A 12905-nucleotide genomic window follows, 5' to 3' on the forward strand; every position below is an offset into this window, starting at 1 on the left:
GTGCTTATTCCTCACTTGCTCAAATGTCCTTCCTGTCCAGAAAGCTCTGATTAAGCATGCTTATTTTCTTTTTCTGGGATATTTTAAATTGTTTCGCTGTCCAGTCTGTGGCAGTAGAAAGCTGCTTATGATGCCAGGTTTTGATGAATCCCCAAGGTACAAGTACAGAGGAATATATCAGTCTCTAGGATATGGAACTTTTAGCTAACACATCACAATATGTGATGCTTGCCAAGAAAACACTACATTCTGGAGCGCTGATGATCAGAACATTCTGCTCCTGAAGGATAGAAAAGACAGCTTGATTGAAATAAAGTCTGTTTATATTGACGCTCTCTCTCTCCCTATATATACATACATGCGTACACACACACACACAGGTATGTCATGCATTTCTTCAGATTTGTTTAAACCATTTACCATTTATTGGAGAATCCCTACTTTTCAAGTGACTGCAAATGAAGCCATCTCTGGCACTTTTTGTGCAAAGTAAGAGACACACATGACACCTTTTTATAAAAGTCATCGGTTTCTTTGTTACTGTGTACTTTCAAAGCATGGGGCTTTCACACGTCAGGTAAACCTGATTACCACTACACAACAAAAGCAGATGCAGCTTTCTTATCTATGTCGTGATAGAACAGTTGTGAATTGAGTAGAAGAAGGGCCCTGATGTGATACTTATTACATGCAGCCTGTAAGATAGTCAAACATGCAGGCTAGGAAGGAAGATGCAAATATCAATGTATTAGAAAAACACCTAAAGGCGAGTGATATGCTTTCATTCATGCATGGCTAGGAAAAATCGCCATACTGTTGCAAACATTCTTACACCACCAACTGGAAATAAATGATTCTGACATTAAACGTAAAGGTGACAATGCATTTGTATCATCACCCTGAGAAGGATCATCTTGGAATTGAGCCGAGGGCCTCTGCACTCAAAGCCAGAAACACTCCACTAAAATAAGATTCCTGTTGGTGCCAACAATTCTCCATGTTAATGCTTGTTCTAGGTGAGCAGTGAACCGATTGCAGGGCTCTTTTGAAAGCAAGGTCTGAGAACCAACAGATACATCCACACGCCGATTACTTTAGTGTTTTGAGAGAATTCCCTTTCTTGGAACGAGATTGCATGAAATAATCTTCAGGGCTTGGACAATTCCATGGCAAAACGGCACCTATCAACATTGTAGCCAACACAATATAACAACTGTTTCTGCCCGGTTTCGAACCTGGGACCTTTCGCGTGTGAGGCGAACGTGATAACCACTACACTACAGAAACAGATACCTACAGTTGATTTTTCTGTAATGAAACTGCTCCGAACTGGCTATTCCATGGGCCTCTGGCTTTAGATTTCTTTCATGCAACCTGCCCGACATCCCTAGCTGAACGCTCGTACATGCCATGCAAGACCAGATGTTTGGTATTAGCTCAGACTGGGCAGGGCTGAAGCATGAGACTCTAGCAAAGAATTATCCACTACTGCAAAGAAAAAATTGATGTTGGTTTTGAAACGCAAACTTCAAAACAACTTGAAAAGAGTACCAAGAAAAGGGCTCGTCCGGGATTTGAACCTGGGACCTCTCGCACCCAAAGCGAGAATCATACCCCTAGACCAACGAGCCCTCAAAATCCTCTTACCTCTCAAAAGCTAATACCGGCTCTAAGCCCGCAATGAAGATCATGCTGGTATCTTTATGATGCTTGGTCTGTGAATACGCATGAAAGTCAGTCTCAACTTACCCTTTCTCAAACGATAGCACTATCATTTACAAGTGTCTCCTTTTATTCCGTCCCAGCTTTGGACACGTCTTACAGGAAGTCAGCCCTTATTTATATATTTCTGCAGTGGCTGAAGCTTAATGAGAAAGAGTAACAAGTTGTTCATAACAACATAAGAAACACATTGTGCATTTTCTCTCAAATACTCCTTCACTTTGTGCCAAAAGAAATACCAAGGTGAATACCTAGGCCACAGATTCAAGCTAAAGATCTTCCTGGTGAAGGCAAGGCGCAATAAAAACTGCATATCGCTGGACTAAAGCATTCCTTGCATAGCCTCTAACATCATAACATAACTGAGCTGCTAGCAGCAAGCTAACCAATACCTTTCTGAAATGAGAATGACATGTGCTTATCTGCTCAATCAGTGCTCAATCAGGCTCGATCAGGCGAGATTTAGAAAAGGTGGAAAGGGTCCAAGTGGATGCCCCTTCCTTTTTAGGGTGGGTCCTGCTGACTATCATAGGATTGCTTGTAAAAGTGGCCAGGGTCAGAGGAAAAGCTGCCAACACTTCTTAGCGTTCTCTATAGATGCAGCCATTTTCTGTGACTGTAATTTCGGCCTTTTCCCAGAAGTCTCTATTCTGCCTATGCAAATTAACAAAAGCAGTGCTTATTCCTCACTTGCTCAAATGTCCTTCCTGTCCAGAAAGCTCTGATTAAGCATGCTTATTTTCTTTTTCTGGGATATTTTAAATTGTTTCGCTGTCCAGTCTGTGGCAGTAGAAAGCTGCTTATGATGCCAGGTTTTGATGAATCCCCAAGGTACAAGTACAGAGGAATATATCAGTCTCTAGGATATGGAACTTTTAGCTAACACATCACAATATGTGATGCTTGCCAAGAAAACACTACATTCTGGAGCGCTGATGATCAGAACATTCTGCTCCTGAAGGATAGAAAAGACAGCTTGATTGAAATAAAGTCTGTTTATATTGACGCTCTCTCTCTCCCTATATATACATACATGCGTACACACACACACACAGGTATGTCATGCATTTCTTCAGATTTGTTTAAACCATTTACCATTTATTGGAGAATCCCTACTTTTCAAGTGACTGCAAATGAAGCCATCTCTGGCACTTTTTGTGCAAAGTAAGAGACACACATGACACCTTTTTATAAAAGTCATCGGTTTCTTTGTTACTGTGTACTTTCAAAGCATGGGGCTTTCACACGTCAGGTAAACCTGATTACCACTACACAACAAAAGCAGATGCAGCTTTCTTATCTATGTCGTGATAGAACAGTTGTGAATTGAGTAGAAGAAGGGCCCTGATGTGATACTTATTACATGCAGCCTGTAAGATAGTCAAACATGCAGGCTAGGAAGGAAGATGCAAATATCAATGTATTAGAAAAACACCTAAAGGCGAGTGATATGCTTTCATTCATGCATGGCTAGGAAAAATCGCCATACTGTTGCAAACATTCTTACACCACCAACTGGAAATAAATGATTCTGACATTAAACGTAAAGGTGACAATGCATTTGTATCATCACCCTGAGAAGGATCATCTTGGAATTGAGCCGAGGGCCTCTGCACTCAAAGCCAGAAACACTCCACTAAAATAAGATTCCTGTTGGTGCCAACAATTCTCCATGTTAATGCTTGTTCTAGGTGAGCAGTGAACCGATTGCAGGGCTCTTTTGAAAGCAAGGTCTGAGAACCAACAGATACATCCACACGCCGATTACTTTAGTGTTTTGAGAGAATTCCCTTTCTTGGAACGAGATTGCATGAAATAATCTTCAGGGCTTGGACAATTCCATGGCAAAACGGCACCTATCAACATTGTAGCCAACACAATATAACAACTGTTTCTGCCCGGTTTCGAACCTGGGACCTTTCGCGTGTGAGGCGAACGTGATAACCACTACACTACAGAAACAGATACCTACAGTTGATTTTTCTGTAATGAAACTGCTCCGAACTGGCTATTCCATGGGCCTCTGGCTTTAGATTTCTTTCATGCAACCTGCCCGACATCCCTAGCTGAACGCTCGTACATGCCATGCAAGACCAGATGTTTGGTATTAGCTCAGACTGGGCAGGGCTGAAGCATGAGACTCTAGCAAAGAATTATCCACTACTGCAAAGAAAAAATTGATGTTGGTTTTGAAACGCAAACTTCAAAACAACTTGAAAAGAGTACCAAGAAAAGGGCTCGTCCGGGATTTGAACCTGGGACCTCTCGCACCCAAAGCGAGAATCATACCCCTAGACCAACGAGCCCTCAAAATCCTCTTACCTCTCAAAAGCTAATACCGGCTCTAAGCCCGCAATGAAGATCATGCTGGTATCTTTATGATGCTTGGTCTGTGAATACGCATGAAAGTCAGTCTCAACTTACCCTTTCTCAAACGATAGCACTATCATTTACAAGTGTCTCCTTTTATTCCGTCCCAGCTTTGGACACGTCTTACAGGAAGTCAGCCCTTATTTATATATTTCTGCAGTGGCTGAAGCTTAATGAGAAAGAGTAACAAGTTGTTCATAACAACATAAGAAACACATTGTGCATTTTCTCTCAAATACTCCTTCACTTTGTGCCAAAAGAAATACCAAGGTGAATACCTAGGCCACAGATTCAAGCTAAAGATCTTCCTGGTGAAGGCAAGGCGCAATAAAAACTGCATATCGCTGGACTAAAGCATTCCTTGCATAGCCTCTAACATCATAACATAACTGAGCTGCTAGCAGCAAGCTAACCAATACCTTTCTGAAATGAGAATGACATGTGCTTATCTGCTCAATCAGTGCTCAATCAGGCGAGATTTAGAAAAGGTGGAAAGGGTCCAAGTGGATGCCCCTTCCTTTTTAGGGTGGGTCCTGCTGACTATCATAGGATTGCTTGTAAAAGTGGTCAGGGTCAGAGGAAAAGCTGCCAACACTTCTTAGCGTTCTCTATAGATGCAGCCATTTTCTGTGACTGTAATTTCGGCCTTTTCCCAGAAGTCTCTATTCTGCCTATGCAAATTAACAAAAGCAGTGCTTATTCCTCACTTGCTCAAAGGTCCTTCCTGTCCAGAAAGCTCTGATTAAGCATGCTTATTTTCTTTTTCTGGGATATTTTAAATTGTTTCGCTGTCCAGTCTGTGGCAGTAGAAAGCTGCTTATGATGCCAGGTTTTGATGAATCCCCAAGGTACAAGTACAGAGGAATATATCAGTCTCTAGGATATGGAACTTTTAGCTAACACATCACAATATGTGATGCTTGCCAAGAAAACACTACATTCTGGAGCGCTGATGATCAGAACATTCTGCTCCTGAAGGATAGAAAAGACAGCTTGATTGAAATAAAGTCTGTTTATATTGACGCTCTCTCTCTCCCTATATATACATACATGCGTACACACACACACACAGGTATGTCATGCATTTCTTCAGATTTGTTTCAACCATTTACCATTTATTGGAGAATCCCTACTTTTCAAGTGACTGCAAATGAAGTCATCTCTGGCACTTTTTGTGCAAAGTAAGAGACGCACATGACACCTTTTTATAAAAGTCATCGGTTTCTTTGTTACTGTGTACTTTCAAAGCATGGGGCTTTCACACGTCAGGTAAACCTGATTACCACTACACAACAAAAGCAGATGCAGCTTTCTTATCTATGTCGTGATAGAACAGTTGTGAATTGAGTAGAAGAAGGGCCCTGATGTGATACTTATTACATGCAGCCTGTAAGATAGTCAAACATGCAGGCTAGGAAGGAAGATGCAAATATCAATGTATTAGAAAAACACCTAAAGGCGAGTGATATGCTTTCATTCATGCATGGCTAGGAAAAATCGCCATACTGTTGCAAACATTCTTACACCACCAACTGGAAATAAATGATTCTGACATTAAACGTAAAGGTGACAATGCATTTGTATCATCACCCTGAGAAGGATCATCTTGGAATTGAGCCGAGGGCCTCTGCACTCAAAGCCAGAAACACTCCACTAAAATAAGATTCCTGTTGGTGCCAACAATTCTCCATGTTAATGCTTGTTCTAGGTGAGCAGTGAACCGATTGCAGGGCTCTTTTGAAAGCAAGGTCTGAGAACCAACAGATACATCCACACGCCGATTACTTTAGTGTTTTGAGAGAATTCCCTTTCTTGGAACGAGATTGCATGAAATAATCTTCAGGGCTTGGACAATTCCATGGCAAAACGGCACCTATCAACATTGTAGCCAACACAATATAACAACTGTTTCTGCCCGGTTTCGAACCGGGGACCTTTCGCGTGTGAGGCGAACGTGATAACCACTACACTACAGAAACAGATACCTACAGTTGATTTTTCTGTAATGAAACTGCTCCGAACTGGCTATTCCATGGGCCTCTGGCTTTAGATTTCTTTCATGCAACCTGCCCGACATCCCTAGCTGAACGCTCGTACATGCCATGCAAGACCAGATGTTTGGTATTAGCTCAGACTGGGCAGGGCTGAAGCATGAGACTCTAGCAAAGAATTATCCACTACTGCAAAGAAAAAATTGATGTTGGTTTTGAAACGCAAACTTCAAAACAACTTGAAAAGAGTACCAAGAAAAGGGCTCGTCCGGGATTTGAACCTGGGACCTCTCGCACCCAAAGCGAGAATCATACCCCTAGACCAACGAGCCCTCAAAATCCTCTTACCTCTCAAAAGCTAATACCGGCTCTAAGCCCGCAATGAAGATCATGCTGGTATCTTTATGATGCTTGGTCTGTGAATACGCATGAAAGTCAGTCTCAACTTACCCTTTCTCAAACGATAGCACTATCATTTACAAGTGTCTCCTTTTATTCCGTCCCAGCTTTGGACACGTCTTACAGGAAGTCAGCCCTTATTTATATATTTCTGCAGTGGCTGAAGCTTAATGAGAAAGAGTAACAAGTTGTTCATAACAACATAAGAAACACATTGTGCATTTTCTCTCAAATACTCCTTCACTTTGTGCCAAAAGAAATACCAAGGTGAATACCTAGGCCACAGATTCAAGCTAAAGATCTTCCTGGTGAAGGCAAGGCGCAATAAAAACTGCATATCGCTGGACTAAAGCATTCCTTGCATAGCCTCTAACATCATAACATAACTGAGCTGCTAGCAGCAAGCTAACCAATACCTTTCTGAAATGAGAATGACATGTGCTTATCTGCTCAATCAGTGCTCAATCAGGCGAGATTTAGAAAAGGTGGAAAGGGTCCAAGTGGATGCCCCTTCCTTTTTAGGGTGGGTCCTGCTGACTATCATAGGATTGCTTGTAAAAGTGGTCAGGGTCAGAGGAAAAGCTGCCAACACTTCTTAGCGTTCTCTATAGATGCAGCCATTTTCTGTGACTGTAATTTCGGCCTTTTCCCAGAAGTCTCTATTCTGCCTATGCAAATTAACAAAAGCAGTGCTTATTCCTCACTTGCTCAAAGGTCCTTCCGTCCAGAAAGCTCTGATTAAGCATGCTTATTTTCTTTTTCTGGGATATTTTAAATTGTTTCGCTGTCCAGTCTGTGGCAGTAGAAAGCTGCTTATGATGCCAGGTTTTGATGAATCCCCAAGGTACAAGTACAGAGGAATATATCAGTCTCTAGGATATGGAACTTTTAGCTAACACATCACAATATGTGATGCTTGCCAAGAAAACACTACATTCTGGAGCGCTGATGATCAGAACATTCTGCTCCTGAAGGATAGAAAAGACAGCTTGATTGAAATAAAGTCTGTTTATATTGACGCTCTCTCTCTCCCTATATATACATACATGCGTACACACACACACACAGGTATGTCATGCATTTCTTCAGATTTGTTTCAACCATTTACCATTTATTGGAGAATCCCTACTTTTCAAGTGACTGCAAATGAAGTCATCTCTGGCACTTTTTGTGCAAAGTAAGAGACGCACATGACACCTTTTTATAAAAGTCATCGGTTTCTTTGTTACTGTGTACTTTCAAAGCATGGGGCTTTCACACGTCAGGTAAACCTGATTACCACTACACAACAAAAGCAGATGCAGCTTTCTTATCTATGTCGTGATAGAACAGTTGTGAATTGAGTAGAAGAAGGGCCCTGATGTGATACTTATTACATGCAGCCTGTAAGATAGTCAAACATGCAGGCTAGGAAGGAAGATGCAAATATCAATGTATTAGAAAAACACCTAAAGGCGAGTGATATGCTTTCATTCATGCATGGCTAGGAAAAATCGCCATACTGTTGCAAACATTCTTACACCACCAACTGGAAATAAATGATTCTGACATTAAACGTAAAGGTGACAATGCATTTGTATCATCACCTTGAGAAGGATCATCTTGGAATTGAGCCGAGGGCCTCTGCACTCAAAGCCAGAAACACTCCACTAAAATAAGATTCCTGTTGGTGCCAACAATTCTCCATGTTAATGCTTGTTCTAGGTGAGCAGTGAACCGATTGCAGGGCTCTTTTGAAAGCAAGGTCTGAGAACCAACAGATACATCCACACGCCGATTACTTTAGTGTTTTGAGAGAATTCCCTTTCTTGGAACGAGATTGCATGAAATAATCTTCAGGGCTTGGACAATTCCATGGCAAAACGGCACCTATCAACATTGTAGCCAACACAATATAACAACTGTTTCTGCCCGGTTTCGAACCGGGGACCTTTCGCGTGTGAGGCGAACGTGATAACCACTACACTACAGAAACAGATACCTACAGTTGATTTTTCTGTAATGAAACTGCTCCGAACTGGCTATTCCATGGGCCTCTGGCTTTAGATTTCTTTCATGCAACCTGCCCGACATCCCTAGCTGAACGCTCGTACATGCCATGCAAGACCAGATGTTTGGTATTAGCTCAGACTGGGCAGGGCTGAAGCATGAGACTCTAGCAAAGAATTATCCACTACTGCAAAGAAAAAATTGATGTTGGTTTTGAAACGCAAACTTCAAAACAACTTGAAAAGAGTACCAAGAAAAGGGCTCGTCCGGGATTTGAACCCGGGACCTCTCGCACCCAAAGCGAGAATCATACCCCTAGACCAACGAGCCCTCAAAATCCTCTTACCTCTCAAAAGCTAATACCGGCTCTAAGCCCGCAATGAAGATCATGCTGGTATCTTTATGATGCTTGGTCTGTGAATACGCATGAAAGTCAGTCTCAACTTACCCTTTCTCAAACGATAGCACTATCATTTACAAGTGTCTCCTTTTATTCCGTCCCAGCTTTGGACACGTCTTACAGGAAGTCAGCCCTTATTTATATATTTCTGCAGTGGCTGAAGCTTAATGAGAAAGAGTAACAAGTTGTTCATAACAACATAAGAAACACATTGTGCATTTTCTCTCAAATACTCCTTCACTTTGTGCCAAAAGAAATACCAAGGTGAATACCTAGGCCACAGATTCAAGCTAAAGATCTTCCTGGTGAAGGCAAGGCGCAATAAAAACTGCATATCGCTGGACTAAAGCATTCCTTGCATAGCCTCTAACATCATAACATAACTGAGCTGCTAGCAGCAAGCTAACCAATACCTTTCTGAAATGAGAATGACATGTGCTTATCTGCTCAATCAGTGCTCAATCAGGCGAGATTTAGAAAAGGTGGAAAGGGTCCAAGTGGATGCCCCTTCCTTTTTAGGGTGGGTCCTGCTGACTATCATAGGATTGCTTGTAAAAGTGGTCAGGGTCAGAGGAAAAGCTGCCAACACTTCTTAGCGTTCTCTATAGATGCAGCCATTTTCTGTGACTGTAATTTCGGCCTTTTCCCAGAAGTCTCTATTCTGCCTATGCAAATTAACAAAAGCAGTGCTTATTCCTCACTTGCTCAAAGGTCCTTCCTGTCCAGAAAGCTCTGATTAAGCATGCTTATTTTCTTTTTCTGGGATATTTTAAATTGTTTCGCTGTCCAGTCTGTGGCAGTAGAAAGCTGCTTATGATGCCAGGTTTTGATGAATCCCCAAGGTACAAGTACAGAGGAATATATCAGTCTCTAGGATATGGAACTTTTAGCTAACACATCACAATATGTGATGCTTGCCAAGAAAACACTACATTCTGGAGCGCTGATGATCAGAACATTCTGCTCCTGAAGGATAGAAAAGACAGCTTGATTGAAATAAAGTCTGTTTATATTGACGCTCTCTCTCTCCCTATATATACATACATGCGTACACACACACACACAGGTATGTCATGCATTTCTTCAGATTTGTTTCAACCATTTACCATTTATTGGAGAATCCCTACTTTTCAAGTGACTGCAAATGAAGTCATCTCTGGCACTTTTTGTGCAAAGTAAGAGACGCACATGACACCTTTTTATAAAAGTCATCGGTTTCTTTGTTACTGTGTACTTTCAAAGCATGGGGCTTTCACACGTCAGGTAAACCTGATTACCACTACACAACAAAAGCAGATGCAGCTTTCTTATCTATGTCGTGATAGAACAGTTGTGAATTGAGTAGAAGAAGGGCCCTGATGTGATACTTATTACATGCAGCCTGTAAGATAGTCAAACATGCAGGCTAGGAAGGAAGATGCAAATATCAATGTATTAGAAAAACACCTAAAGGCGAGTGATATGCTTTCATTCATGCATGGCTAGGAAAAATCGCCATACTGTTGCAAACATTCTTACACCACCAACTGGAAATAAATGATTCTGACATTAAACGTAAAGGTGACAATGCATTTGTATCATCACCTTGAGAAGGATCATCTTGGAATTGAGCCGAGGGCCTCTGCACTCAAAGCCAGAAACACTCCACTAAAATAAGATTCCTGTTGGTGCCAACAATTCTCCATGTTAATGCTTGTTCTAGGTGAGCAGTGAACCGATTGCAGGGCTCTTTTGAAAGCAAGGTCTGAGAACCAACAGATACATCCACACGCCGATTACTTTAGTGTTTTGAGAGAATTCTCTTTCTTGGAACGAGATTGCATGAAATAATCTTCAGGGCTTGGACAATTCCATGGCAAAACTGCACCTATCAACATTGTAGCCAACACAATATAACAACTGTTTCTGCCCGGTTTCGAACCGGGGACCTTTCGCGTGTGAGGCGAACGTGATAACCACTACACTACAGAAACAGATACCTACAGTTGATTTTTCTGTAATGAAACTGCTCCGAACTGGCTATTCCATGGGCCTCTGGCTTTAGATTTCTTTCATGCAACCTGCCCGACATCCCTAGCTGAACGCTCGTACATGCCATGCAAGACCAGATGTTTGGTATTAGCTCAGACTGGGCAGGGCTGAAGCATGAGACTCTAGCAAAGAATTATCCACTACTGCAAAGAAAAAATTGATGTTGGTTTTGAAACGCAAACTTCAAAACAACTTGAAAAGAGTACCAAGAAAAGGGCTCGTCCGGGATTTGAACCCGGGACCTCTCGCACCCAAAGCGAGAATCATACCCCTAGACCAACGAGCCCTCAAAATCCTCTTACCTCTCAAAAGCTAATACCGGCTCTAAGCCCGCAATGAAGATCATGCTGGTATCTTTATGATGCTTGGTCTGTGAATACGCATGAAAGTCAGTCTCAACTTACCCTTTCTCAAACGATAGCACTATCATTTACAAGTGTCTCCTTTTATTCCGTCCCAGCTTTGGACACGTCTTACAGGAAGTCAGCCCTTATTTATATATTTCTTCAGTGGCTGAAGCTTAATGAGAAAGAGTAACAAGTTGTTCATAACAACATAAGAAACACATTGTGCATTTTCTCTTAAATACTCCTTCACTTTGTGCCAAAAGAAATACCAAGGTGAATACCTAGGCCACAGATTCAAGCTAAAGATCTTCCTGCTGAATGCAAGGCGCAATAAAAACTGCATATCGCTGGACTAAAGCATTCCTTGCATAGCCTCTAACATCATAACATAACTGAGCTGCTAGCAGCAAGCTAACCAATACCTTTCTGAAATGAGAATGACATGTGCTTATCTGCTCAATCAGTGCTCAATCAGGCTCGATCAGGCGAGATTTAGAAAAGGTGGAAAGGGTCCAAGTGGATGCCCCTTCCTTTTTAGGGTGGGTCCTGCTGACTATCATAGGATTGCTTGTAAAAGTGGCCAGGGTCAGAGGAAAAGCTGCCAACACTTCTTAGCGTTCTCTATAGATGCAGCCATTTTCTGTGACTGTAATTTCGGCCTTTTCCCAGAAGTCTCTATTCTGCCTATGCAAATTAACAAAAGCAGTGCTTATTCCTCACTTGCTCAAATGTCCGTCCTGTCCAGAAAGCTCTGATTAAGCATGCTTATTTTCTTTTTCTGGGATATTTTAAATTGTTTCGCTGTCCAGTCTGTGGCAGTAGAAAGCTGCTTATGATGCCCGGTTTTGATGAATCCCCAAGGTACAAGTACAGAGGAATATATCAGTCTCTAGGATATGGAACTTTTAGCTAACACATCACAATATGTGATGCTTGCCAAGAAAACACTACATTCTGGAGCGCTGATGATCAGAACATTCTGCTCCTGAAGGATAGAAAAGACAGCTTGATTGAAATAAAGTCTGTTTATATTGACGCTCTCTCTCTCCCTATATATACATACATGCATACACACACACACACAGGTATGTCATGCATTTCTTCAGATTTGTTTCAACCATTTACCATTTATTGGAGAATCCCTACTTTTCAAGTGACTGCAAATGAAGTCATCTCTGGCACTTTTTGTGCAAAGTAAGAGACACACATGACACCTTATTATAAAAGTCATCGGTTTCTTTGTTACTGTGTACTTTCAAAGCATGGGGCTTTCACACGTCAGGTAAACCTGATTACCACTACACAACAAAAGCAGATGCAGCTTTCTTATCTATGTCGTGATAGAACAGTTGTGAATTGAGTAGAAGAAGGGCCCTGATGTGATACTTATTACATGCAGCCTGTAAGATAGTCAAACATGCAGGCTAGGAAGGAAGATGCAAATATCAATGTATTAGAAAAACACCTAAAGGCGAGTGATATGCTTTCATTCATGCATGGCTAGGAAAAATCGCCATACTGTTGCAAACATTCTTACACCACCAACTGGAAATAAATGATTCTGACATTAAACGTAAAGGTGACAATGCATTTGTATCATCACCTTGAGAAGGATCATCTTGGAATTGAGCCGAGGGCCTCTGCACTCAAAGCCAG

General features: G+C 41.6%; 5 non-coding genes across 5 annotated transcripts; all 5 read right to left on the reverse strand.

The window, feature by feature from the left end:
- Positions 1 to 5998: 5998 nt before the first annotated feature.
- Positions 5999 to 6071, reverse strand: TRNAV-CAC (transfer RNA valine (anticodon CAC)). The gene has a single exon. It is a non-coding gene; the product is annotated as a tRNA-Val (tRNA).
- A 2313-nt stretch (positions 6072 to 8384) lies between these two features.
- Positions 8385 to 8457, reverse strand: TRNAV-CAC (transfer RNA valine (anticodon CAC)). The gene has a single exon. It is a non-coding gene; the product is annotated as a tRNA-Val (tRNA).
- Positions 8458 to 8729: 272 nt separating this feature from the next.
- Positions 8730 to 8801, reverse strand: TRNAP-UGG (transfer RNA proline (anticodon UGG)). The gene has a single exon. It is a non-coding gene; the product is annotated as a tRNA-Pro (tRNA).
- A 1970-nt stretch (positions 8802 to 10771) lies between these two features.
- Positions 10772 to 10844, reverse strand: TRNAV-CAC (transfer RNA valine (anticodon CAC)). The gene has a single exon. It is a non-coding gene; the product is annotated as a tRNA-Val (tRNA).
- A 272-nt stretch (positions 10845 to 11116) lies between these two features.
- On the reverse strand, positions 11117 to 11188 carry TRNAP-UGG (transfer RNA proline (anticodon UGG)). Its single transcript has one exon. It is a non-coding gene; the product is annotated as a tRNA-Pro (tRNA).
- Positions 11189 to 12905: the final 1717 nt, after the last annotated feature.

This window comes from Triturus cristatus, chromosome 8, assembly GCF_964204655.1.
Source record: "Triturus cristatus chromosome 8, aTriCri1.1, whole genome shotgun sequence".
Lineage (NCBI taxonomy): Eukaryota > Metazoa > Chordata > Amphibia > Caudata > Salamandridae > Triturus > Triturus cristatus.